The following is a 27,952-nucleotide window of genomic DNA, read 5'->3' on the forward strand; positions in this document are numbered from 1 at the left end:
GCATGCGTGGGTCCCCGAACGTTTTCCTACCCAGAACACCTTCCAAACCTTAAAATTAGGTAAAATAATCACTTTTTCAAACTTTTTTGCGTGGAATCACCGTGCCGGCAAAAATGTCCTACCACCCAGCGCTCCCCTTGTTCTCCCGAGTAAAAGGATACCTCACTTGTGTGGGTGCCCCAAAGCAGAACAGTCCGAAAATGAATTTTGAAAAAGTAGTATTTGAGCTTTACAAATTAAGCCCCCTGCCTTAGACACAGGCCTTTGGCCCACCCACACAAGTGAGGTATCCTTTTACTCGGGAGAACAAGGGGAACGCTGGGTGGTAGGACATTTTTGCCGGCATGGAGATCCCACGCAAAAAAGTTTGGAAAAGTGATATTTTTACCTAATTTTAAGGTTTGCAAGGAGTTCTGGGTAGGAAAACATTGGGGGACCTACGCATGCCATATCTCCCTGGACTCCCCCGGGTGTCTACTTTTCAGAACTGTTTGGGTTTGGTAGTTTCCAATGAAAACCACCGAGCCCCGGGCCAAAGACTCAGGTCCCCCCCCCAAAATCAAGGTTGTTTTGCATTTGGGTATTGCAATTTCTCCACCGTACGATTTGGACCGTTTCCTGTTGCAGCCCCTATACCTACCCACGCAAGTGAGGTACCATTTTTATCGGGAGACCTGGGGGAACGCTGGGTGGGAGGAAATTTGTGTGAGCCCAGTGACGCCACGCTTTCCCACACAAAAAAGTGTGAAAAAACTGACTTTTTCTGCAAAAATTGAGGTTTGCAAGGGATTCTGGGTAAAGGAACGTTGGAGGATCCACGCAAGCCATACCTCCTTGGAAGCCCCCGGGTGTCTACTTTTCATAAATGTGTGGGTTTGGTAGGTTTCCCTAGATGGCCGTCTAGCACGGGGCCAAAAACCCAGGTAACCCCTCTTTCAAAAGCTGGTGGGATTGACATTCAATACCACCAGCTTTTGCAAGAGGGGTTACCTGGGTTTTTGGCCCCGTGCTAGACGGCCATCTAGGGAAACCTACCAAACCCACACATTTCTGAAAAGTAGACACCCGGGGGCTTCCAAGGAGGTTTGGCTTGCATGGATCCTCCAACGTTCCTTTACCCAGAATCCCTTGCAAACCTCAATTTTAGCTAAAAAAAATCATTTTTTTCACACTTTTTTGCATGGGAAAGCGTGGCATCACTGGGCACACACAAATTTCCTTCCACCCAGCGTTCCCCCAGGTCTCCCGATAAAAATGGTACCTCACTTGCGTGGGTAGGCATAGTGGCTGCAACAGGAAACGGTCCAAATCGTACAGTGGAGAATTAAGTTTTCAATTTGAGAGCGTGTGATTCAAGGAAATTGTGACAGACAATTTCAAGTTTGCAGGAGATTCTGGATAAAAATCAACAATAGAATTCACCAGAAAGACATGACCATATACTTCCATGGTTTAACAATAATAACTAAATTTAGTAAGTTATTTATGGCTATAATGTACACCGTAACAGAGTTACTCAAAAGTCAAACATTCAAGGCACGGCTAACTATTCCTCAAAGACACAAACATACAGGTTGGATTTGGCACGAGGGCGAGTGATGGTTCAGTACATAAAATTTAATTAACAAGATATTTCAAAAAATGAAATGCTCTGTCAATAAATAAATGCATAAAAACCGAACCAGTGACTGGCAACTCGTGAGCTGTAAAGCCACGACAAGGCACCAACCGTTTTACAGGCCATTCACGCGCCTTTCATACCTGATACAAACCAGACCATTGACACCATCCGGAAAGAACAGCAACACATTACAACAATCACAATAAGGGACAAGGTACACCCTACTTCAGAAAGAGATAAAAGACAAACATTACTGCACAGCCATCAAATCCGCAAGCACACACACATTCTGGTTGGATTTGGCACGAGGGTGAGTGATGATTCTGTACATACAATTGTATTTGCAAGTAATTTCAAAAAAATGAAATACACTGCGTATAATTGAAAGTATGATAAACTGAACCACTGACTCACAGCTCGTGAGCTGTAAAGCCACGTCAAGGCACCAACCTCTTTACAGGCCATTCATACACCTTTCGTACGTGTGACACATACAAAACATTCACACCGCCAGCCGCGGACCCATCACATTTCAACACTCCCACCAGCAGACAGCGCCATTCAAGGGCCCATCACTTTCACACGCCCACATTTCTGAAATTTCAACAACACAAAATGATGGACTGCGTGGAGTGTCACTCACCTAGCAGTGTGTGTAGTGACCAAAGTAACTACTCACACACCGCCAGCCGAGCGCCAGTCCACCGACACCATCACCCAAGCACCAGACCATGCACACCACTAGCCAAACACCACTCAGCGCACACCGACAGCCAAGTACCACTCCACACACACCACCAGCCAAGCAACACACCACGCACACTGCAAGCCAAGGGGCACTCCACACACAACGCCAGCCAAGCACCACTCCGTGCACAGACAGCCAAGCACCACTCCACACACACCGCCAGCCAAGCGCCACTCCACGCGCACCACCATCCAAGCACCAGACCATGCACACCGCCAGCCAAACACCACTCAGCGCACACCGACAGGCAAGTACCACTCCACACACACCACCAGACAAGCACCACTCCACGCACACCCCAAGCCAAGTGCCACTCCACAAACACCGCCAGGCAAGCACCACTCCGTGCACAGACAGCCAAGTAGCACTCCACGCACACCACCAGCCAAGCGCCACTCCACACACACCACCAGCCAAGCGTCACTCCACACACACCACCAGCCAAGCGCAACTCCACACACACCGCCAGCCAAGCACCACTTCGTGCACAGACAGCCAAGTATCACTCCACGCACACCACCAGCCAAGCGCCACTCCACGCACACCACCAGCCAAGCACCACTCCACGCACACCACCAGCCAAGGACAAATCCAAACACAACACCAGGCAAGCGCAAGAGCACGCACATGGCCAACAAAACACCAGACCACGCACACCGCCAGACAAGCACCAGTCCACAGACACCGCCAGACAAGCACCAGTCCACAGACACCGGCAGCCAAGAGCCAAACCATGCACACCGTCAGACAATGGACACTACACGCAAACCAACATCATACTTTAGTTTTTTTTGAAAATGAAAGAAAAACAAAAACAAATTGCAAATTGATACAAATCTACTAACTCAACAACTACACTAAAAAGACTACACAAATGCAAACTTTGAAACTGAACAATAAGACCAACCAGTTCACTTTACCACTCATTGATACTCCCAAAAATTCTTTTGCGTGTGGTACAATCTATAACAAGCAGGTACACACAGCCCGGGGTTTGAAGGGCAGTCAGGGCAGTACATACGAACCTCCTTCCGCAAACCTCTTCGCCAACAGACTCTACATCTCCGACTGGGAAAGTCTTTTGAGGTTGTAGGAGGAATTTGACCAGGAAAATGGCGATCTTTCAATCTGGCAATATCCTCCACCACTCCAACTCTAGGAACACTTGCCTGTTCAACTAAAACAAGGCTGCCTATTACAGACTCCTGAAACTTTTCAAAAGTAATCTTTGACTGGGGACAAGATTTCTGGAACACAACAAAAGCATTAAAGGTTGCCAAGTGGAAAAGATGGATAGCCAACTTCTTTTACCAAATGTAAGCCTTACGAAGAGCAGCATACGGTTCCAACCTCTGATCTACTCTGTCAACACCACCCATGTACTTATTGTAGTGCATTATGCACACAGGTTTGCGCACTTCTGCAACCTGACCCCAAACAGTCACCGGTTCAGTGCTTTCATCATGTATTGTAGTCAACATGTAGACATCTCTCCTGTCTGAAAACTTCACAGCTAGAAGCTCCTCACAACGCAATGCACTACACTGTCCCCGAGCAAGCTTCTGACACACAAGTTCTTTTGGGAAACCTTTACGGTTTGAGCGGATTGTTCCACAAGCAACAGTGTCCACTTTGCCCAATTCCCTGAACAACCGCACACCAGTGTAGAAGTTATCGACATACAAATGATGGCCTTTGTTAACAAATCCACGACCAAGTTCCCACACAATTTTCTCAGTCACTCCAAAAGTCGACGGACAACCAGGGGGGTTAATCCTGGATTCCTTACCAGTGTACACCCTGAAATTAGAGACATATCCAGTCTCACTGTCACACAGCATATACAGTCTGATTCCATAGCGTGCCCTCTTACTAGGAATCTATTGCCGAAATACCAAGCGGCCTTTGAACAACAGCAAAGACTCGTCCACTGCAATTTCTTTCCCAGGATAAAAGATCTCAGAAAATCGATCAACGAAATGATCAATGACAGGCCGAATCTTGAAAAGACGGTCACAATCAGGGTGATCTCGTGGCAAAGCAAGACTATTGTCAACAAAATGCATCATCCGAAGCAGAAGCAAATACCGATCACAACTCATGACTGCCGGAAATATAGCTGTAGCCATCAAGGGACTAGTAGACCAATATGAAGCCATTGATGGTTTCCTAAGCAAGCCCATCAAAAAAGTTAAACCCAAAAACTTTTTCATCTCCTCCAAATTTGTGGGAGTCCACCGGGTAGCTCTAGCGTGGGGCTTAAGGCTGGCACTGTTCACCCTCAAAAAATTTTCAGCATACAAATTAGTCTGCTCTACAATCTCTGCCACAAACACATCATCCATAAACAACTTGAAAAAATCAATAGGCAAAAAGTTTTCTGTGTTCACCCTACACCCTGGAACACCAGTAAATTCAGGCAATGCCGGCTGCACCATGCCTGGTGCAACCCAGAGGTCAGAACTTTCAACATCAAGTCTTGCAGCCGCAGGCTGCCGCCCAGCTGCCTCTCGTCTTACTGCACCAACAGGAATACTAGCAACCCCAGGCTGCAGCCCAGATGTCTCTTGCCGCACTATTGGCACAGGAATGTCCTCCGCAACCACAGACACAACAATGTCCTCTGCAACCACAGGCGCAGCAATGTCCTCCGCAACCACAGGCACATCATCCACACCAAAAGTAGCTTCATCAGCACTCAGAGTGTCTTCATCATCAGATGAAGCCATGTGTAGAGAAAACTCACTACCTGAATCTTCACCTCCCACCTCTGGTTCAGAATCAGAGTCAGACTCTGGACCATGGTCAGAGGAAGAATCAAAAAGCAATCCAACAACTTGCTGAGCAGTAATCCGGCGGCTAGCCATTATCCTTACAAATAAAGGAGTCTGCACAAACAACAACAACCCCAACACTGCGCAAAGTAAGATGAAAAATGTAAGCCTTTTCCAAAAAAAAACTAATTTAGAAAATATATACAATTCACTTACAAGACACAACTACACTCACCAGCACCTACTCTGCAAAGACACAGCAAAGGGGCAACGATATCCCACTAGAAAGAAGAAGAAAACACACTTACATCTACAGAAGGACACATCAAAAACAAATGCAAAACATGTTTTACAATCACAACAAACAGAAACCAAACATACTCGTATTTTACTACACACTTTTCAAAAAAATACAATCACAGTACAATTGAACAAAAAAGAGGTCTCTTACCAAACACATACAACTACAGAAACAGCAGAACAACCAGTAACAGAACCGCACACTGCAACACTCTAAAGAGAAAAAAAAACAACACACATTACAACAGGCTATGTCACAGGGTATGTCACAAATGGGGTGTCTGTCCCCAAGGGGGGAAGATTATAAATCATTATAAACGTGGGCCCCCTGGAAGCAACCCTACGGAGGGCAGAGAGGCCAAATAAAGACACGGCAGAACATACTGAAAACAAATGGGCCAAAGGAAGCAACCCTTGGCCAAGGGGTCGCTCCCTATAAAAAACAAAAACCTGGAGTACAGTGGGCTTTTCTACCCCCCCCCCCCTGGGACCAGAAACTGTAAAAAAAAACAGCCACTCCGCCCCCAGGGGGGGGGCAGAATAGTCTACAATATTTATAATGCCCCCTGGAAGCGACCCTTGCCCAAGGGGTCGCTTCCGTTATAAATATACTAAAATCCCTGGTGTCTAGTGGGCTTTTCTACCCCCCCCTGGGTCCAGATGTGGCCCAAAAAATGGGTTATCTGCCCCCAGGGGGGGGCAGACAAGTCTACAAAAAATTATGGGCCACTAGGAAGCGACCCTTCCCCAAGGGGGTCGCTTCCTTTACAATTAGAAATAAATCCCTGGTGTCTAGTGGGCTTTTCTGCCCCCCCTGGGTCCAGATAACGCACTAACATGGGCGATCTGCACCCAGGGGGGGCAGAAAAGTCTGCATTGAAAAATGATGGCCCTAGGAAGCGACCCTTCCCCAAGGGGTCGCTTCCTTTACAACTATACATAAATCCCTGGTGTCTAGTGGGCTTTTCTGCCCCCCCCTGGGTCGAGATCGCTCGCTAAAACGAGCGATGTCGACCCAGGGGGGGCAGAAAAGTCTGAATGACAAAATAATTGCCCCTGGAAGCGACCCTTGCCCAAGGGGTCGCTTCCTTTTCAAACATAAACAATCCCTGGTGTCTAGTGGGCTTTTCTGCCCCCCCCGGGGTCGAGATCGCTCGCTAAAACGAGCGATGTCGACCCAGGGGGGGCAGAAAAGTCTGAATTATAAAAATATTGCCCCTGGAAGCGACCCTTCCCCAAGGGGTCGCTTCCTTTACAATTATACATAAATCCCTGGTGTCTAGTGGGCTTTTCTGCCCCCCCTGGGTCGAGATCGCTCGCTAAAACGAGCGATGTCGACCCAGGGGGGGCAGAAAAGTCTGAATTTCAAAATATTTGCCCCTGGAAGCGACCCTTGCCCAAGGGGTCGCTTCCTTTTCAAACGTAAACAATCCCTGGTGTCTAGTGGGCTTTTCTGCCCCCCCTGGGTCGAGATCGCTCGCTAAAACGAGCGATGTCGACCCAGGGGGGGCAGAAAAGTCTGAATTACAACATAATTCCCCCTGGAAGCGACCCTTGCCCAAGGGGTCGCTTCCTTTCCAACAAAAAACATCCCTGGTGTCTAGTGGGGGCATTACTGGTGCAGGATCGCGACGCTGTGCGTGATCCTGAACCAGTAATGCCCAGCATTGGGACATCAGGGGAGAGGAAACAGTGTTTCCTCCCCCCTGATGCCTCAAGGCACCGAGAAATGGCCCCCCCGCCCCACCGGAGCACCAAACACCGACCTTGTTCCTGGACGCGCTGGAAACAAATGGCTTCCAGCGCGTCCAGCGCTTCCTGATGACGTCGGCGCGCGCTGTGCGCGCTGACTTCACCAGGAAGCGTGGGGGGGCCAGGGGGTGGCAGCGGAAAGTCTTCCGATGCCACCCCAGCAAAAAAAACCAAGATCGCTGCACAAGGGGGGGAGCGCCAGCGCTCTCCCCCAGGGCTGTACTGATGACGGAGCGGTTCCGTCATCAGCACAGCCCAACCGATGCTGATGACGGAACCGCTCCGTCATCAGCATCGAAGGGGTTAACTGCACAAATCATACAGATTTTACACTTGAAGCACTCCATGAACACATACTTACACACCTTGCATTTCATCTACACACCCTTAAGCTAAAAACCCATTCTGTCAAGTCAAAATTCTGCAACCCTATTACATATTCCATGCGTGTACATAGAAGCACTTCTTAATGCCACTAACATGAACAAGATTTTAGGCTGAAGATGCAATCTAAATGACTGTGCAGTATGTACTCCACTTCATGAATAATTAGGAATGAGAACATGATGGCTATAAGAGTATTGGAAGAGCCTGCTTCCATTCTGAATGGAAATCTGAGATGTGTGACCATTGGCAAAATCCGACCACGAAGGGACTCGAACCCTCAATCTTCTGATCCGAAGTCAGACGCCTTATCTTATCCATTAGGCCACGCGGTCATATGTCCTGCTGTGCTTATTTTTATAATGTAGGTGGTATGCAAGGATGGGAAATATGATATTGATAGTTATTTAGGTTTACATCCCATTGTGTGTTTTCAGCTCCTTTCAATTAAAGCACTCTTTTGGAATCTATATAATGAAAATGTCACCAGTACGATAAGCTTTTGTTTTCTTTTTTGCATTTAAACCTCTTTCTTTATGAGATTAAAGCTCAGTTGTATGCTTTACATAGCTCTGGATATTTCCAGAAGTGGAGAGAAACTGTTTTGACAGTAGTACAAACTGCTCCTTTCTGGATATGCCAATTTACACACGCTCAAAGGTTGTATGTGTTTCATGAATCCTGACTTGCCCTATTCAAGTAGCTGAAAGCCTGTCACCACCTCTAGAAACAACAGTTACACCAATCCAATTCAAATCATTTTTTCCAAAGGAATATCTTCTGCTGGGTCAAAGTTGCATCTGACAAAGATAGGTGTTTAAAAATCTACTTTGTAGTTTCAGAGCACCAACATGAGTCCAGAGAGTACAGAAGTAAAATGGTACCATTTCAAAGTTCCTAATACCTCATAAGCTTCTGAACGGAAGCATGTAATAAATATATACATTTTTCAAGAAAAGTAATACTGGATATTGGTTTTCACCTCAGATGGTACTCGAACCCACAATCCCGGGCTTAGGAGGCCAGTGCCTTATCCATTAGGCCACTGAGGCACAGATAAACACTTGCAGTCTAGAGGCATTATTTAAATGTATTCAATCGTCAAACACTGGTGTCTGCACACAGGACATTTCTCAGTTCTCTCCATAAGTAAACGTCCCATTTTCATCCTCTTCCATCCCCGACTTTAACACTCTGTTCTGTGCTATAATGGAGGCTCTGCATTTCGAGCAAGTGGAGAGAAATTGGAGGAGAACCACTTTCGACTCAACACTTCTTCTTTCCTGGATACTTTTCTCAATAAACTAGGCTTTGACAGTGGCATCAAGCCGTCCTTGTCTTCAGCAGGACACAGAAACAGGCACCAAGTCTCCTAACCAAGTTCAACCACACTCTGCAACTTAATAGACCAATGCTTTACAAATTAGCCAACTGTGTCATCAGCAAAGGCAGCCAATGTGCCAATCCTTTATAATTCTTCTGTAGTACTTCTCTTTCTCGTAGGCAAAATTTGCACTTTAACTGCACAAATCATACAGATTTTACACTTGAAGCACTCCATGAACACATACTTACACACCTTGCATTTCATCTACACACCCTTAAGCTAAAAACCCATTCCGTCAAGTCAAAATTCTGCAACCCTATTACATATTCAGTGCGTGTACATAGAAGCACTTCTTAATGCCACTAACATGAACAAGATTTTAGGCTGAAGATGCAATCTAAATGACTGTGCAGTATGTACTCCACTTCATGAATAATTAGGAATGAGAACATGATGGCTATAAGAGTATTGGAAGAGCCTGCTTCCATTCTGAATGGAAATCTGAGTTGTGTGACCATTGGCAAAAACCAACCACGAAGGGACTCGAACCCTCAAGCTTCTGATCCGAAGTCAGACGCCTTATCCATTAGGCCACCCGGTCATATGTCCTGCTGTGCTTATTTTTATAATGTAGGTGGTATGCAAGGATGGGAAATATGATATTGATAGTTATTTAGGTTTACATCCCATTGTGTGTTTTCAGCTCCTTTCAATTAAAGCACTCTTTTGGAATCTATATAATGAGAATGTCACCAGTTTGATAAGCTTTTGTTTCCTTTTTTGCATTTAAACCTCTTTCTTCATGAGATTAAAGCTCAGTTGTATGATTTACATAGCTCTGGATATTTCCAGAAGTGGAGAGAAACTGTTTTGACAGTAGTACAAACTGCTCCTTTCTGGATATGCCAATTTACACACGCTCAAAGGTTGTATACGTTTCATGAATCCTGACTTGCCCTATTCAAGTAGCTGAAAGCCTGTCACCACCTCTAGAAACAACAGTTACACCAATCCAATTCAAATCATTTTTTCCAAAGGTATATCTTCTGCCGGGTCAAAGTTGCATCTGACAAAGATAGGTGTTTAAAAATCTACTTTGTAGTTTCAGAACACCAACATGACCCTGAAGAGTACAGAAGTAAAATGGTACCATTTCAAAGTTCCTAATACCTCATAAGCTTCTGAGCGGAAGGATGTAATAAATGTATAAAATTTTCTGGAAAAGTAAGAGTGGATATTGGTTTTCACCTCAGATGGGACTCAAACGCACAATCCCTGGCTTAGGAGGCCAGTGCCTTATCCATTAGGCCACTGAGGCACAGATAAACACTTGCAATATAGAGGCATTATTTAAATGTATTCAATTGTCAAACACTGGTGTCTGCACACAGGACATTTCTCAGTTCTCTCCATAAGTAAACTTCCCATTTTCATCCTCTTCCATCCCCGACTTTAACACTCTGTTCTGTGCTATAATGGAGGCTCTGCATTTCGAGCAAGTGGAGAGAAATTGGAGGAGAACCACTTTCGACTCAACACTTCTTCTTTCCTGGATGCTTTTCTCAATAAACTGGGCTTTGACAGTGGTATCAAGCAGTCCTTGTCTTCAGCAGGACACAGAAACAGGCACCAAGTCTCCTAACCAAGTTCAACCACACTCTGCAACTTAATAGACCAATGCTTTACAAATTAGCCAACTGTGTCATCAGCAAAGGCAGCCAATGTGCCAATCCTTTATAATTCTTCTGTAGTACTTCTCTTTCTCGTAGGCAAAATTAGCACTTTAACTGCACAAATCATACAGATTTTACACTTGAAGCACTCCATGAACACATACTTACACACCTTGCATTTCATCTACACACCCTTAAGCTAAAAACCCATTCTGTCAAGTCAAAATTCTGCAACCCCATTACATATTCAGTGCGTGTACATAGAAGCACTTCTTAATGCCACTAACATGAACAAGATTTTAGGCTGAAGATGCAATCTAAATGACTGGTCAGTGTGTACTCCACTTTATGAATAATTAGGAATGAGAACATGATGGCTATAAGAGTATTGGAAGAGCCTGCTTCCATTCTGAATGGAAATCTGAGTTGTGTGACCATTGGCAAAAACCGACCACGAAGGGACTCGAACCCTCAATCTTCTGATCCGAAGTCAGACGCCTTATCCATTAGGCCACGCGGTCATATGTCCTGCTTTGCTTATTTTTATAATGTAGGTGGTATGCAAGGATGGGAAATATGATATTGATAGTTATTTAGGTTTACATCCCATTGTGTGTTTTCAGCTCCTTTCAATTAAAGCACTCTTTTGGAATCTATATAATGAAAATGTCACCAGTACGATAAGCTTTTGTTTTCTTTTTTGCATTTAAACCTCTTTCTTCATGAGATTAAAGCTCAGTTGTATGCTTTACATAGCTCTGGATATTTCCAGAAGTGGAGAGAAACTGTTTTGACAGTAGTACAAACTGCTCCTTTCTGGATATGCCAATTTACATACGCTCAAAGGTTGTATACGTTTCATGAATCCTGCCTTGCCCTATTCAAGTAGCTGAAAGCCTGTCACCACCTCTAGAAACAACAGTTACACCAATCCAATTCAAATCATTTTTTCCAAAGGAATATCTTCTGCCGGGTCAAAGTTGCATCTGGCAAAGATAGGTGTTTAAAAATCTACTTTGTAGTTTCAGAACACCAACATGAGTCTGGAGAGTACAGAAGTAAAATGGTACCATTTCAAAGTTCCTAATACCTCATAAGCTTCTGAGCGGAAGCATGTAATATATATATCAATTTTTCTGGAAAAGTAAGAGTGGATATTGGTTTTCACCTCAGATGGAACTCGAACCCACAATCCCTGGCGTAGGAGGCCAGTGCCTTATCCATTAGGCCACTGAGGCACAGATAAACACTTGCAGTCTAGAGGCATTATTTAAATGTATTCAATCGTCAAACACTGATGTCTGCACACAGGACATTTCCCAGTTCTCTCCATAAGTAAACTTCCCATTTTCATCCTCTTCAATCCCCGACTTTAACACTCTGTTCTGTGCTACAATGGAGGCTCTGCATTTCGAGCAAGTGGAGAGAAATTGGAGGAGAACCACTTTCGACTCAACACTTCTTCTTTCCTGGATCATTTTCTCAATAAACTGGGCTTTGACAGTGGTATCAAGCCGTCTTTGTCTTCAGCAGGACACAGAAACAGGCACCAAGTCTCCTAACCAAGTTCAACCACACTCTGCAACTTAATAGACTAATGCTTCACAAATTAGCCAACTGTGTCATCAGCAAAGGCAGCCAATGTGCCAATCCTTTATAATTCTTCTGTAGTACTTTTCTTTCTCGTAGGCAAAATTAGCACTTTAACTGCACAAATCATACAGATTTTTACACTTGAAGCACTCCATGAACACATACTTACACACCTTGCATTTCATCTACACACCCTTAAGCTAAAAACCCATTCTGTCAAGTCAAAATTCTGCAACCCTATTACATATTCAGTGCGTGTACATAGAAGAACTTCTTAATGCCACTAACATTGACAAGATTTTAGGCTGAAGATGCAATCTAAATGACTGTGCAGTATGTACTCCACTTCATGAATAATTAGGAATGAGAACATGATGGCTATAAGAGTATTGGAAGAGCCTGCTTCCATTCTGAACGGAAAGCTGAGTTGTGTGTCCATTGGCAAAAACCGGCCACGAAGGGATTCGAACCCTCAATCTTCTGATCCGAAGTCAGACACCTTATCCATTAGGCCACGCAGTCATATGTCCTGCTGTGCTTATTTTTATAATGTAGGTGGTATGCAAGGATGGGAAATATGATATTGATAGTTATTTAGGTTTACATCCCATTGTGTTTTTTCAGCTCCTTTCAATTAAAGCACTCTTTTGGAATCTATATAATGAGAATGTCACCAGTACGATAAGCTTTTGTTTTCTTTTTTGCATTTAAACCTCTTTCTTTATGAGATTAAAGCTCAGTTGTATGCTTTACATAGCTCTGGATATTTCCAGAAGTGGAGAGAAACTGTTTTGACAGTAGTACAAACTGCTCCTTTCTGGATATGCCAATTTACACACGCTCAAAGGTTGTATACGTTTCATGAATCCTGCCTTGCCCTATTCAAGTAGCTGAAAGCCTGTCACCACCTCTAGAAACAACAGTTGCACTAATCCAATTCAAATCATTTTTTCCAAAGGAATATCTTCTGCCGGGTCAAAGTTGCAGCTGACAAAGATAGGTGTTTAAAAATCTACTTTGTAGTTTCAGAGCACCAACATGAGTCCAGAGAGTACAGAAGTAAAATGGTACCATTTCAAAGTTCCTAATACCTCATAAGCTTCTGAACGGAAGCATGTAATAAATATATAAATTTTTCAAGAAAAGTAATACTGGATATTGGTTTTCACCTCAGATGGTACTCGAACCCACAATCCCGGGCTTAGGAGGCCAGTGCCTTATCCATCAGGCCACTGAGGCACAGATAAACACTTGCAGTCTAGAGGCATTATTTAAATGTATTCAATCGTCAAACACTGGTGTCTGCACACAGGACATTTCTCAGTTCTCTCCATAAGTAAACGTCCCATTTTCATCCTCTTCCATCCCCGACTTTAACACTCTGTTCTGTGCTATAATGGAGGCTCTGCATTTCGAGCAAGTGGAGAGAAATTGGAGGAGAACCACTTTCGACTCAACACTTCTTCTTTCCTGGATACTTTTCTCAATAAACTAGGCTTTGACAGTGGTATCAAGCCGTCCTTGTCTTCAGCAGGACACAGAAACAGGCACCAAGTCTCCTAACCAAGTTCAACCACACTCTGCAACTTAATAGACCAATGCTTTACAAATTAGCCAACTGTGTCATCAGCAAAGGCAGCCAATGTGCCAATCCTTTATAATTCTTCTGTAGTACTTCTCTTTCTCGTAGGCAAAATTTGCACTTTAACTGCACAAATCATACAGATTTGACACTTGAAGCACTCCATGAACACATACTTACACACCTTGCATTTCATCTACACACCCTTAAGCTAAAAACCCATTCCGTCAAGTCAAAATTCTGCAACCCTATTACATATTCAGTGCGTGTACATAGAAGCACTTCTTAATGCCACTAACATGAACAAGATTTTAGGCTGAAGATGCAATCTAAATGACTGTGCAGTATGTACTCCACTTCATGAATAATTAGGAATGAGAACATGATGGCTATAAGAGTATTGGAAGAGCCTGCTTCCATTCTGAATGGAAATCTGAGTTGTGTGACCATTGGCAAAAACCAACCACGAAGGGACTCGAACCCTCAAGCTTCTGATCCGAAGTCAGACGCCTTATCCATTAGGCCACCCGGTCATATGTCCTGCTGTGCTTATTTTTATAATGTAGGTGGTATGCAAGGATGGGAAATATGATATTGATAGTTATTTAGGTTTACATCCCATTGTGTGTTTTCAGCTCCTTTCAATTAAAGCACTCTTTTGGAATCTATATAATGAGAATGTCACCAGTTTGATAAGCTTTTGTTTTCTTTTTTGCATTTAAACCTCTTTCTTCATGAGATTAAAGCTCAGTTGTATGATTTACATAGCTCTGGATATTTCCAGAAGTGGAGAGAAACTGTTTTGACAGTAGTACAAACTGCTCCTTTCTGGATATGCCAATTTACACACGCTCAAAGGTTGTATACGTTTCATGAATCCTGACTTGCCCTATTCAAGTAGCTGAAAGCCTGTCACCACCTCTAGAAACAACAGTTACACCAATCCAATTCAAATCATTTTTTCCAAAGGTATATCTTCTGCCGGGTCAAAGTTGCATCTGACAAAGATAGGTGTTTAAAAATCTACTTTGTAGTTTCAGAACACCAAAATGACCCTGAAGAGTACAGAAGTAAAATGGTACCATTTCAAAGTTCCTAATACCTCATAAGCTTCTGAGCGGAAGCATGTAATAAATGTATAAAATTTTCTGGAAAAGTAAGAGTGGATGTTGGTTTTCACCTCAGATGGGACTCAAACGCACAATTCCTGGCTTAGGAGGCCAGTGCCTTATCCATTAGGCCACTGAGGCACAGATAAACACTTGCAGTCTAGAGGCATTATTTAAATGTATTCAATTGTCAAACACTGGTGTCTGCACACAGGACATTTCTCAGTTCTCTCCATAAGTAAACTTCCCATTTTCATCCTCTTCCATCCCCGACTTTAACACTCTGTTCTGTGCTATAATGGAGGCTCTGCATTTCGAGCAAGTGGAGAGAAATTGGAGGAGAACCACTTTCGACTCAACACTTCTTCTTTCCTGGATGCTTTTCTCAATAAACTGGGCTTTGACAGTGGTATCAAGCAGTCCTTGTCTTCAGCAGGACACAGAAACAGGCACCAAGTCTCCTAACCAAGTTCAACCACACTCTGCAACTTAATAGACCAATGCTTTACAAATTAGCCAACTGTGTCATCAGCAAAGGCAGCCAATGTGCCAATCCTTTATAATTCTTCTGTAGTACTTCTCTTTCTCGTAGGCAAAATTAGCACTTTAACTGCACAAATCATACAGATTTTACACTTGAAGCACTCCATGAACACATACTTACACACCTTGCATTTCATCTACACACCCTTAAGCTAAAAACCCATTCTGTCAAGTCAAAATTCTGCAACCCCATTACATATTCAGTGCGTGTACATAGAAGCACTTCTTAATGCCACTAACATGAACAAGATTTTAGGCTGAAGATGCAATCTAAATGACTGGTCAGTGTGTACTCCACTTTATGAATAATTAGGAATGAGAACATGATGGCTATAAGAGTATTGGAAGAGCCTGCTTCCATTCTGAATGGAAATCTGAGTTGTGTGACCATTGGCAAAAACCGACCACGAAGGGACTCGAACCCTCAATCTTCTGATCCGAAGTCAGACGCCTTATCCATTAGGCCACGCGGTCATATGTCCTGCTTTGCTTATTTTTATAATGTAGGTGGTATGCAAGGATGGGAAATATGATATTGATAGTTATTTAGGTTTACATCCCATTGTGTGTTTTCAGCTCCTTTCAATTAAAGCACTCTTTTGGAATCTATATAATGAAAATGTCACCAGTACGATAAGCTTTTGTTTTCTTTTTTGCATTTAAACCTCTTTCTTCATGAGATTAAAGCTCAGTTGTATGCTTTACATAGCTCTGGATATTTCCAGAAGTGGAGAGAAACTGTTTTGACAGTAGTACAAACTGCTCCTTTCTGGATATGCCAATTTACATACGCTCAAAGGTTGTATACGTTTCATGAATCCTGCCTTGCCCTATTCAAGTAGCTGAAAGCCTGTCACCACCTCTAGAAACAACAGTTACACCAATCCAATTCAAATCATTTTTTCCAAAGGAATATCTTCTGCCGGGTCAAAGTTGCATCTGGCAAAGATAGGTGTTTAAAAATCTACTTTGTAGTTTCAGAACACCAACATGAGTCTGGAGAGTACAGAAGTAAAATGGTACCATTTCAAAGTTCCTAATACCTCATAAGCTTCTGAGCGGAAGCATGTAATATATATATCAATTTTTCTGGAAAAGTAAGAGTGGATATTGGTTTTCACCTCAGATGGAACTCGAACCCACAATCCCTGGCGTAGGAGGCCAGTGCCTTATCCATTAGGCCACTGAGGCACAGATAAACACTTGCAGTCTAGAGGCATTATTTAAATGTATTCAATCGTCAAACACTGATGTCTGCACACAGGACATTTCCCAGTTCTCTCCATAAGTAAACTTCCCATTTTCATCCTCTTCAATCCCCGACTTTAACACTCTGTTCTGTGCTACAATGGAGGCTCTGCATTTCGAGCAAGTGGAGAGAAATTGGAGGAGAACCACTTTCGACTCAACACTTCTTCTTTCCTGGATCATTTTCTCAATAAACTGGGCTTTGACAGTGGTATCAAGCCGTCTTTGTCTTCAGCAGGACACAGAAACAGGCACCAAGTCTCCTAACCAAGTTCAACCACACTCTGCAACTTAATAGACTAATGCTTCACAAATTAGCCAACTGTGTCATCAGCAAAGGCAGCCAATGTGCCAATCCTTTATAATTCTTCTGTAGTACTTTTCTTTCTCGTAGGCAAAATTAGCACTTTAACTGCACAAATCATACAGATTTTTACACTTGAAGCACTCCATGAACACATACTTACACACCTTGCATTTCATCTACACACCCTTAAGCTAAAAACCCATTCTGTCAAGTCAAAATTCTGCAACCCTATTACATATTCAGTGCGTGTACATAGAAGAACTTCTTAATGCCACTAACATTGACAAGATTTTAGGCTGAAGATGCAATCTAAATGACTGTGCAGTATGTACTCCACTTCATGAATAATTAGGAATGAGAACATGATGGCTATAAGAGTATTGGAAGAGCCTGCTTCCATTCTGAACGGAAAGCTGAGTTGTGTGTCCATTGGCAAAAACCGGCCACGAAGGGATTCGAACCCTCAATCTTCTGATCCGAAGTCAGACACCTTATCCATTAGGCCACGCAGTCATATGTCCTGCTGTGCTTATTTTTATAATGTAGGTGGTATGCAAGGATGGGAAATATGATATTGATAGTTATTTAGGTTTACATCCCATTGTGTTTTTTCAGCTCCTTTCAATTAAAGCACTCTTTTGGAATCTATATAATGAGAATGTCACCAGTACGATAAGCTTTTGTTTTCTTTTTTGCATTTAAACCTCTTTCTTTATGAGATTAAAGCTCAGTTGTATGCTTTACATAGCTCTGGATATTTCCAGAAGTGGAGAGAAACTGTTTTGACAGTAGTACAAACTGCTCCTTTCTGGATATGCCAATTTACACACGCTCAAAGGTTGTATACGTTTCATGAATCCTGCCTTGCCCTATTCAAGTAGCTGAAAGCCTGTCACCACCTCTAGAAACAACAGTTGCACTAATCCAATTCAAATCATTTTTTCCAAAGGAATATCTTCTGCCGGGTCAAAGTTGCAGCTGACAAAGATAGGTGTTTAAAAATCTACTTTGTAGTTTCAGAGCACCAACATGAGTCCAGAGAGTACAGAAGTAAAATGGTACCATTTCAAAGTTCCTAATACCTCATAAGCTTCTGAACGGAAGCATGTAATAAATATATAAATTTTTCAAGAAAAGTAATACTGGATATTGGTTTTCACCTCAGATGGTACTCGAACCCACAATCCCGGGCTTAGGAGGCCAGTGCCTTATCCATCAGGCCACTGAGGCACAGATAAACACTTGCAGTCTAGAGGCATTATTTAAATGTATTCAATCGTCAAACACTGGTGTCTGCACACAGGACATTTCTCAGTTCTCTCCATAAGTAAACGTCCCATTTTCATCCTCTTCCATCCCCGACTTTAACACTCTGTTCTGTGCTATAATGGAGGCTCTGCATTTCGAGCAAGTGGAGAGAAATTGGAGGAGAACCACTTTCGACTCAACACTTCTTCTTTCCTGGATACTTTTCTCAATAAACTAGGCTTTGACAGTGGTATCAAGCCGTCCTTGTCTTCAGCAGGACACAGAAACAGGCACCAAGTCTCCTAACCAAGTTCAACCACACTCTGCAACTTAATAGACCAATGCTTTACAAATTAGCCAACTGTGTCATCAGCAAAGGCAGCCAATGTGCCAATCCTTTATAATTCTTCTGTAGTACTTCTCTTTCTCGTAGGCAAAATTTGCACTTTAACTGCACAAATCATACAGATTTGACACTTGAAGCACTCCATGAACACATACTTACACACCTTGCATTTCATCTACACACCCTTAAGCTAAAAACCCATTCCGTCAAGTCAAAATTCTGCAACCCTATTACATATTCAGTGCGTGTACATAGAAGCACTTCTTAATGCCACTAACATGAACAAGATTTTAGGCTGAAGATGCAATCTAAATGACTGTGCAGTATGTACTCCACTTCATGAATAATTAGGAATGAGAACATGATGGCTATAAGAGTATTGGAAGAGCCTGCTTCCATTCTGAATGGAAATCTGAGTTGTGTGACCATTGGCAAAAACCAACCACGAAGGGACTCGAACCCTCAAGCTTCTGATCCGAAGTCAGACGCCTTATCCATTAGGCCACCCGGTCATATGTCCTGCTGTGCTTATTTTTATAATGTAGGTGGTATGCAAGGATGGGAAATATGATATTGATAGTTATTTAGGTTTACATCCCATTGTGTGTTTTCAGCTCCTTTCAATTAAAGCACTCTTTTGGAATCTATATAATGAGAATGTCACCAGTTTGATAAGCTTTTGTTTTCTTTTTTGCATTTAAACCTCTTTCTTCATGAGATTAAAGCTCAGTTGTATGATTTACATAGCTCTGGATATTTCCAGAAGTGGAGAGAAACTGTTTTGACAGTAGTACAAACTGCTCCTTTCTGGATATGCCAATTTACACACGCTCAAAGGTTGTATACGTTTCATGAATCCTGACTTGCCCTATTCAAGTAGCTGAAAGCCTGTCACCACCTCTAGAAACAACAGTTACACCAATCCAATTCAAATCATTTTTTCCAAAGGTATATCTTCTGCCGGGTCAAAGTTGCATCTGACAAAGATAGGTGTTTAAAAATCTACTTTGTAGTTTCAGAACACCAAAATGACCCTGAAGAGTACAGAAGTAAAATGGTACCATTTCAAAGTTCCTAATACCTCATAAGCTTCTGAGCGGAAGCATGTAATAAATGTATAAAATTTTCTGGAAAAGTAAGAGTGGATGTTGGTTTTCACCTCAGATGGGACTCAAACGCACAATTCCTGGCTTAGGAGGCCAGTGCCTTATCCATTAGGCCACTGAGGCACAGATAAACACTTGCAGTCTAGAGGCATTATTTAAATGTATTCAATTGTCAAACACTGGTGTCTGCACACAGGACATTTCTCAGTTCTCTCCATAAGTAAACTTCCCATTTTCATCCTCTTCCATCCCCGACTTTAACACTCTGTTCTGTGCTATAATGGAGGCTCTGCATTTCGAGCAAGTGGAGAGAAATTGGAGGAGAACCACTTTCGACTCAACACTTCTTCTTTCCTGGATGCTTTTCTCAATAAACTGGGCTTTGACAGTGGTATCAAGCAGTCCTTGTCTTCAGCAGGACACAGAAACAGGCACCAAGTCTCCTAACCAAGTTCAACCACACTCTGCAACTTAATAGACCAATGCTTTACAAATTAGCCAACTGTGTCATCAGCAAAGGCAGCCAATGTGCCAATCCTTTATAATTCTTCTGTAGTACTTCTCTTTCTCGTAGGCAAAATTAGCACTTTAACTGCACAAATCATACAGATTTTACACTTGAAGCACTCCATGAACACATACTTACACACCTTGCATTTCATCTACACACCCTTAAGCTAAAAACCCATTCTGTCAAGTCAAAATTCTGCAACCCCATTACATATTCAGTGCGTGTACATAGAAGCACTTCTTAATGCCACTAACATGAACAAGATTTTAGGCTGAAGATGCAATCTAAATGACTGGTCAGTGTGTACTCCACTTTATGAATAATTAGGAATGAGAACATGATGGCTATAAGAGTATTGGAAGAGCCTGCTTCCATTCTGAATGGAAATCTGAGTTGTGTGACCATTGGCAAAAACCGACCACGAAGGGACTCGAACCCTCAATCTTCTGATCCGAAGTCAGACGCCTTATCCATTAGGCCACGCGGTCATATGTCCTGCTTTGCTTATTTTTATAATGTAGGTGGTATGCAAGGATGGGAAATATGATATTGATAGTTATTTAGGTTTACATCCCATTGTGTGTTTTCAGCTCCTTTCAATTAAAGCACTCTTTTGGAATCTATATAATGAAAATGTCACCAGTACGATAAGCTTTTGTTTTCTTTTTTGCATTTAAACCTCTTTCTTCATGAGATTAAAGCTCAGTTGTATGCTTTACATAGCTCTGGATATTTCCAGAAGTGGAGAGAAACTGTTTTGACAGTAGTACAAACTGCTCCTTTCTGGATATGCCAATTTACATACGCTCAAAGGTTGTATACGTTTCATGAATCCTGCCTTGCCCTATTCAAGTAGCTGAAAGCCTGTCACCACCTCTAGAAACAACAGTTACACCAATCCAATTCAAATCATTTTTTCCAAAGGAATATCTTCTGCCGGGTCAAAGTTGCATCTGGCAAAGATAGGTGTTTAAAAATCTACTTTGTAGTTTCAGAACACCAACATGAGTCTGGAGAGTACAGAAGTAAAATGGTACCATTTCAAAGTTCCTAATACCTCATAAGCTTCTGAGCGGAAGCATGTAATATATATATCAATTTTTCTGGAAAAGTAAGAGTGGATATTGGTTTTCACCTCAGATGGAACTCGAACCCACAATCCCTGGCGTAGGAGGCCAGTGCCTTATCCATTAGGCCACTGAGGCACAGATAAACACTTGCAGTCTAGAGGCATTATTTAAATGTATTCAATCGTCAAACACTGATGTCTGCACACAGGACATTTCCCAGTTCTCTCCATAAGTAAACTTCCCATTTTCATCCTCTTCAATCCCCGACTTTAACACTCTGTTCTGTGCTACAATGGAGGCTCTGCATTTCGAGCAAGTGGAGAGAAATTGGAGGAGAACCACTTTCGACTCAACACTTCTTCTTTCCTGGATCATTTTCTCAATAAACTGGGCTTTGACAGTGGTATCAAGCCGTCTTTGTCTTCAGCAGGACACAGAAACAGGCACCAAGTCTCCTAACCAAGTTCAACCACACTCTGCAACTTAATAGACTAATGCTTCACAAATTAGCCAACTGTGTCATCAGCAAAGGCAGCCAATGTGCCAATCCTTTATAATTCTTCTGTAGTACTTTTCTTTCTCGTAGGCAAAATTAGCACTTTAACTGCACAAATCATACAGATTTTTACACTTGAAGCACTCCATGAACACATACTTACACACCTTGCATTTCATCTACACACCCTTAAGCTAAAAACCCATTCTGTCAAGTCAAAATTCTGCAACCCTATTACATATTCAGTGCGTGTACATAGAAGAACTTCTTAATGACACTAACATTGACAAGATTTTAGGCTGAAGATGCAATCTAAATGACTGTGCAGTATGTACTCCACTTCATGAATAATTAGGAATGAGAACATGATGGCTATAAGAGTATTGGAAGAGCCTGCTTCCATTCTGAACGGAAAGCTGAGTTGTGTGTCCATTGGCAAAAACCGGCCACGAAGGGATTCGAACCCTCAATCTTCTGATCCGAAGTCAGACACCTTATCCATTAGGCCACGCAGTCATATGTCCTGCTGTGCTTATTTTTATAATGTAGGTGGTATGCAAGGATGGGAAATATGATATTGATAGTTATTTAGGTTTACATCCCATTGTGTTTTTTCAGCTCCTTTCAATTAAAGCACTCTTTTGGAATCTATATAATGAGAATGTCACCAGTACGATAAGCTTTTGTTTTCTTTTTTGCATTTAAACCTCTTTCTTTATGAGATTAAAGCTCAGTTGTATGCTTTACATAGCTCTGGATATTTCCAGAAGTGGAGAGAAACTGTTTTGACAGTAGTACAAACTGCTCCTTTCTGGATATGCCAATTTACACACGCTCAAAGGTTGTATACGTTTCATGAATCCTGCCTTGCCCTATTCAAGTAGCTGAAAGCCTGTCACCACCTCTAGAAACAACAGTTGCACTAATCCAATTCAAATCATTTTTTCCAAAGGAATATCTTCTGCCGGGTCAAAGTTGCAGCTGACAAAGATAGGTGTTTAAAAATCTACTTTGTAGTTTCAGAGCACCAACATGAGTCCAGAGAGTACAGAAGTAAAATGGTACCATTTCAAAGTTCCTAATACCTCATAAGCTTCTGAACGGAAGCATGTAATAAATATATAAATTTTTCAAGAAAAGTAATACTGGATATTGGTTTTCACCTCAGATGGTACTCGAACCCACAATCCCGGGCTTAGGAGGCCAGTGCCTTATCCATTAGGCCACTGAGGCACAGATAAACACTTGCAGTCTAGAGGCATTATTTAAATGTATTCAATCGTCAAACACTGGTGTCTGCACACAGGACATTTCTCAGTTCTCTCCATAAGTAAACGTCCCATTTTCATCCTCTTCCATCCCCGACTTTAACACTCTGTTCTGTGCTATAATGGAGGCTCTGCATTTCGAGCAAGTGGAGAGAAATTGGAGGAGAACCACTTTCGACTCAACACTTCTTCTTTCCTGGATACTTTTCTCAATAAACTAGGCTTTGACAGTGGTATCAAGCCGTCCTTGTCTTCAGCAGGACACAGAAACAGGCACCAAGTCTCCTAACCAAGTTCAACCACACTCTGCAACTTAATAGACCAATGCTTTACAAATTAGCCAACTGTGTCATCAGCAAAGGCAGCCAATGTGCCAATCCTTTATAATTCTTCTGTAGTACTTCTCTTTCTCGTAGGCAAAATTTGCACTTTAACTGCACAAATCATACAGATTTGACACTTGAAGCACTCCATGAACACATACTTACACACCTTGCATTTCATCTACACACCCTTAAGCTAAAAACCCATTCCGTCAAGTCAAAATTCTGCAACCCTATTACATATTCAGTGCGTGTACATAGAAGCACTTCTTAATGCCACTAACATGAACAAGATTTTAGGCTGAAGATGCAATCTAAATGACTGTGCAGTATGTACTCCACTTCATGAATAATTAGGAATGAGAACATGATGGCTATAAGAGTATTGGAAGAGCCTGCTTCCATTCTGAATGGAAATCTGAGTTGTGTGACCATTGGCAAAAACCAACCACGAAGGGACTCGAACCCTCAAGCTTCTGATCCGAAGTCAGACGCCTTATCCATTAGGCCACCCGGTCATATGTCCTGCTGTGCTTATTTTTATAATGTAGGTGGTATGCAAGGATGGGAAATATGATATTGATAGTTATTTAGGTTTACATCCCATTGTGTGTTTTCAGCTCCTTTCAATTAAAGCACTCTTTTGGAATCTATATAATGAGAATGTCACCAGTTTGATAAGCTTTTGTTTTCTTTTTTGCATTTAAACCTCTTTCTTCATGAGATTAAAGCTCAGTTGTATGATTTACATAGCTCTGGATATTTCCAGAAGTGGAGAGAAACTGTTTTGACAGTAGTACAAACTGCTCCTTTCTGGATATGCCAATTTACACACGCTCAAAGGTTGTATACGTTTCATGAATCCTGACTTGCCCTATTCAAGTAGCTGAAAGCCTGTCACCACCTCTAGAAACAACAGTTACACCAATCCAATTCAAATCATTTTTTCCAAAGGTATATCTTCTGCCGGGTCAAAGTTGCATCTGACAAAGATAGGTGTTTAAAAATCTACTTTGTAGTTTCAGAACACCAAAATGACCCTGAAGAGTACAGAAGTAAAATGGTACCATTTCAAAGTTCCTAATACCTCATAAGCTTCTGAGCGGAAGCATGTAATAAATGTATAAAATTTTCTGGAAAAGTAAGAGTGGATGTTGGTTTTCACCTCAGATGGGACTCAAACGCACAATTCCTGGCTTAGGAGGCCAGTGCCTTATCCATTAGGCCACTGAGGCACAGATAAACACTTGCAGTCTAGAGGCATTATTTAAATGTATTCAATTGTCAAACACTGGTGTCTGCACACAGGACATTTCTCAGTTCTCTCCATAAGTAAACTTCCCATTTTCATCCTCTTCCATCCCCGACTTTAACGCTCTGTTCTGTGCTATAATGGAGGCTCTGCATTTCGAGCAAGTGGAGAGAAATTGGAGGAGAACCACTTTCGACTCAACACTTCTTCTTTCCTGGATGCTTTTCTCAATAAACTGGGCTTTGACAGTGGTATAAAGCAGTCCTTGTCTTCAGCAGGACACAGAAACAGGCACCAAGTCTCCTAACCAAGTTCAACCACACTCTGCAACTTAATAGACCAATGCTTTACAAATTAGCCAACTGTGTCATCAGCAAAGGCAGCCAATGTGCCAATCCTTTATAATTCTTCTGTAGTACTTCTATTTCTCGTAGGCAAAATTAGCACTTTAACTGCACAAATCATACAGATTTTACACTTGAAGCACTCCATGAACACATACTTACACACCTTGCATTTCATCTACACACCCTTAAGCTAAAAACCCATTCTGTCAAGTCAAAATTCTGCAACCCCATTACATATTCAGTGCGTGTACATAGACGCACTTCTTAATGCCACTAACATGAACAAGATTTTAGGCTGAAGATGCAATCTAAATGACTGGGCAGAGTGTACTCCACTTTATGAATAATTAGGAATGAGAACATGATGGCTATAAGAGTATTGGAAGAGCCTGCTTCCATTCTGAATGGAAATCTGAGTTGTGTGACCATTGGCAAAAACCGACCACGAAGGGACTCGAACCCTCAATCTTCTGATCTGAAGTCAGACGCCTTACCCATTAGGCCACGCGATCATATGTCCTGCTTTGCTTATTTTTATAATGTAGGTGGTATGCAAGGATGGGAAATATGATATTGATAGTTATTTAGGTTTACATCCCATTGTGTGTTTTCAGCTCCTTTCAATTAAAGCACTCTTTTGGAATCTATATAATGAAAATGTCACCAGTACGATAAGCTTTTGTTTTCTTTTTTGCATTTAAACCTCTTTCTTCATGAGATTAAAGCTCAGTTGTATGCTTTACATAGCTCTGGATATTTCCAGAAGTGGAGAGAAACTGTTTTGACAGTAGTACAAACTGCTCCTTTCTGGATATGCCAATTTACATACGCTCAAAGGTTGTATACGTTTCATGAATCCTGCCTTGCCCTATTCAAGTAGCTGAAAGCCTGTCACCACCTCTAGAAACAACAGTTACACCAATCCAATTCAAATCATTTTTTCCAAAGGAATATCTTCTGCCGGGTCAAAGTTGCATCTGGCAAAGATAGGTGTTTAAAAATCTACTTTGTAGTTTCAGAACACCAACATGAGTCCGGAGAGTACAGAAGTAAAATGGTACCATTTCAAAGTTCCTAATACCTCATAAGCTTCTGAGCGGAAGCATGTAATATATATATCAATTTTTCTGGAAAAGTAAGAGTGGATATTGGTTTTCACCTCAGATGGAACTCGAACCCACAAACCCTGGCGTAGGAGGCCAGTGCCTTATCCATTAGGCCACTGAGGCACAGATAAACACTTGCAGTCTAGAGGCATTATTTAAATGTATTCAATCGTCAAACACTGGTGTCTGCACACAGGACATTTCTCAGTTCTCTCCATAAGTAAACTTCCCATTTTCATCCTCTTCCATCCCCTACTTTAACACTCTGTTCTGTGCTATAATGGACTCTCTGCATTTTGAGCAAGTGGAGAGAAATTGGAGGAGAACCACTCTTGACTCAACACTTCTTCTTTCCTGCATGCTTTTCTCAATAAACTGGGCTTTGACAGTGGTATCAAGCCGTCCTTGTCTTCAGCAGGACACAGAAACAGGCACTAAGTCTCCTAACCAAGTTCAACCACACTCTGCAACTTAATAGACCAATCCTTCACAAATTAACCAACTGTGTCATCAGCAAAGGCAGCCAATGTGCCAATCCTTTATAATTCTTCTGTAGTACTTCTCTTTCTCGTAGGCAAAATTAGCACTTTAACTGCACAAATCATATAGATTTTACACTTGAAGCACTCCATGAACACATACTTACACACCTTGCATTTCATCTACACACCCTTAAGCTAAAACCCATTCTGTCAAGTCAAAATTCTGCAACCCTATTACATATTCAGTGCGTGTACATAGAAGCACTTCTTAATGCCACTAACATGAACAAGATTTTAGGCTGAAGATGCAATCTAAATGGCTGTGCAGTATATACTCCACTTCATGAATAATTAGGAATGAGAACATGATGGCTATAAGAGTATTGGAAGAGCCTGCTTCCATTCTGAATGGAAAGCTGAGTTGTGTGACCATTGGCAAAAACCGACCACAAAGGGACTCGAACCCTCAATCTTCTGATCCGAAGTCAGACGCCTTATCCATTAGGCCACACGGTCATATGTCCTGCTGTGCTTATTTTTATAATGTAGGTGGTATGCAAGGATGGGAAATATGATATTGATAGTTATTTAGGTTTACATCCCATTGTGTGTTTTCAGCTCCTTTCAATTAAAGCACTCTTTTGGAATCTATATAATGAAAATGTCACCAGTACGATAAGCTTTTGTTTTCTTTTTTGCATTTAAACCTCTTTCTTCATGAGATTAAAGCTCAGTTGTATGCTTTACATAGCTCTGGATATTTCCAGAAGTGGAGAGAAACTGTTTTGACAGTAGTACAAACTGCTCCTTTCTGGATATGCCAATTTACACACGCTCAAAGGTTGTATGTGTTTCATGAATCCTGCCTTGCCCTATTCAAGTAGCTGAAAGCCTGTCACCACCTCTAGAAACAACAGTTACACCAATCCAATTCAAATTATTTTTTCCAAAGGAATATCTTCTGCCGGGTCAAAGTTGCATCTGACAAAGATAGGTGTTTAAAAATCTACTTTGTAGTTTCAGAACACCAACATGAGTCCGGAGAGTACAGAAGTAAAATGGTACCATTTCAAAGTTCCTAATACCTCATAAGCTTCTGAGCGGCAGCATGTAATAAATATATAAATTTTTCAAGAAAGGTAATACTGGATATTGGTTTTTACCTCAGATGGGACTCGAACCCACAATCCCTGGCTTAGGAGGCCAGTGCCTTATCCATTAGGCCACTGAGGCACAGATGAACACTAGCAGTCTAGAGGCATTATTTAAATGTATTCAATCGTCAAACACTGGTTTCTGCACACAGGACATTTCTCAGTTCTCTCCATAAGTAAACTTCCCATTTTCATCCTCTTCCATCCCCGACTTTAACACTCTGTTCTGTGCTATAATGGAGGCTCTGCATTTCGCGCAAGTGGAGAGAAATTGGAGGAGAA

The 27,952-nt window shown here is 42.0% G+C and overlaps 10 non-coding genes across 10 annotated transcripts; all 10 read right to left on the reverse strand.

Annotated features, from left to right (window-relative positions):
• Window positions 1-7,836: 7,836 nt before the first annotated feature.
• TRNAR-UCG (transfer RNA arginine (anticodon UCG)) lies at window positions 7,837-7,914 on the reverse strand. The gene has a single exon. It is a non-coding gene; the product is annotated as a tRNA-Arg (tRNA).
• A 3,113-nt stretch (window positions 7,915-11,027) lies between these two features.
• Window positions 11,028-11,100, reverse strand: TRNAR-UCG (transfer RNA arginine (anticodon UCG)). The gene has a single exon. It is a non-coding gene; the product is annotated as a tRNA-Arg (tRNA).
• Window positions 11,101-11,744: 644 nt separating this feature from the next.
• TRNAR-CCU (transfer RNA arginine (anticodon CCU)) lies at window positions 11,745-11,817 on the reverse strand. The gene has a single exon. It is a non-coding gene; the product is annotated as a tRNA-Arg (tRNA).
• Window positions 11,818-12,621: 804 nt separating this feature from the next.
• Window positions 12,622-12,694, reverse strand: TRNAR-UCG (transfer RNA arginine (anticodon UCG)). The gene has a single exon. It is a non-coding gene; the product is annotated as a tRNA-Arg (tRNA).
• Window positions 12,695-15,807: 3,113 nt separating this feature from the next.
• Window positions 15,808-15,880, reverse strand: TRNAR-UCG (transfer RNA arginine (anticodon UCG)). The gene has a single exon. It is a non-coding gene; the product is annotated as a tRNA-Arg (tRNA).
• Window positions 15,881-17,401: 1,521 nt separating this feature from the next.
• Window positions 17,402-17,474, reverse strand: TRNAR-UCG (transfer RNA arginine (anticodon UCG)). The gene has a single exon. It is a non-coding gene; the product is annotated as a tRNA-Arg (tRNA).
• Window positions 17,475-20,587: 3,113 nt separating this feature from the next.
• On the reverse strand, window positions 20,588-20,660 carry TRNAR-UCG (transfer RNA arginine (anticodon UCG)). The gene has a single exon. It is a non-coding gene; the product is annotated as a tRNA-Arg (tRNA).
• Window positions 20,661-22,181: 1,521 nt separating this feature from the next.
• Window positions 22,182-22,254, reverse strand: TRNAR-UCG (transfer RNA arginine (anticodon UCG)). The gene has a single exon. It is a non-coding gene; the product is annotated as a tRNA-Arg (tRNA).
• A 4,705-nt stretch (window positions 22,255-26,959) lies between these two features.
• Window positions 26,960-27,032, reverse strand: TRNAR-UCG (transfer RNA arginine (anticodon UCG)). The gene has a single exon. It is a non-coding gene; the product is annotated as a tRNA-Arg (tRNA).
• A 644-nt stretch (window positions 27,033-27,676) lies between these two features.
• On the reverse strand, window positions 27,677-27,749 carry TRNAR-CCU (transfer RNA arginine (anticodon CCU)). Its single transcript has one exon. It is a non-coding gene; the product is annotated as a tRNA-Arg (tRNA).
• Between the last annotated feature and the right edge of the window lie 203 nt (window positions 27,750-27,952).

The sequence above is a fragment of the Lissotriton vulgaris genome, chromosome 5, assembly GCF_964263255.1.
Source record: "Lissotriton vulgaris chromosome 5, aLisVul1.2, whole genome shotgun sequence".
Taxonomy (NCBI): Eukaryota; Metazoa; Chordata; class Amphibia; order Caudata; family Salamandridae; genus Lissotriton; species Lissotriton vulgaris.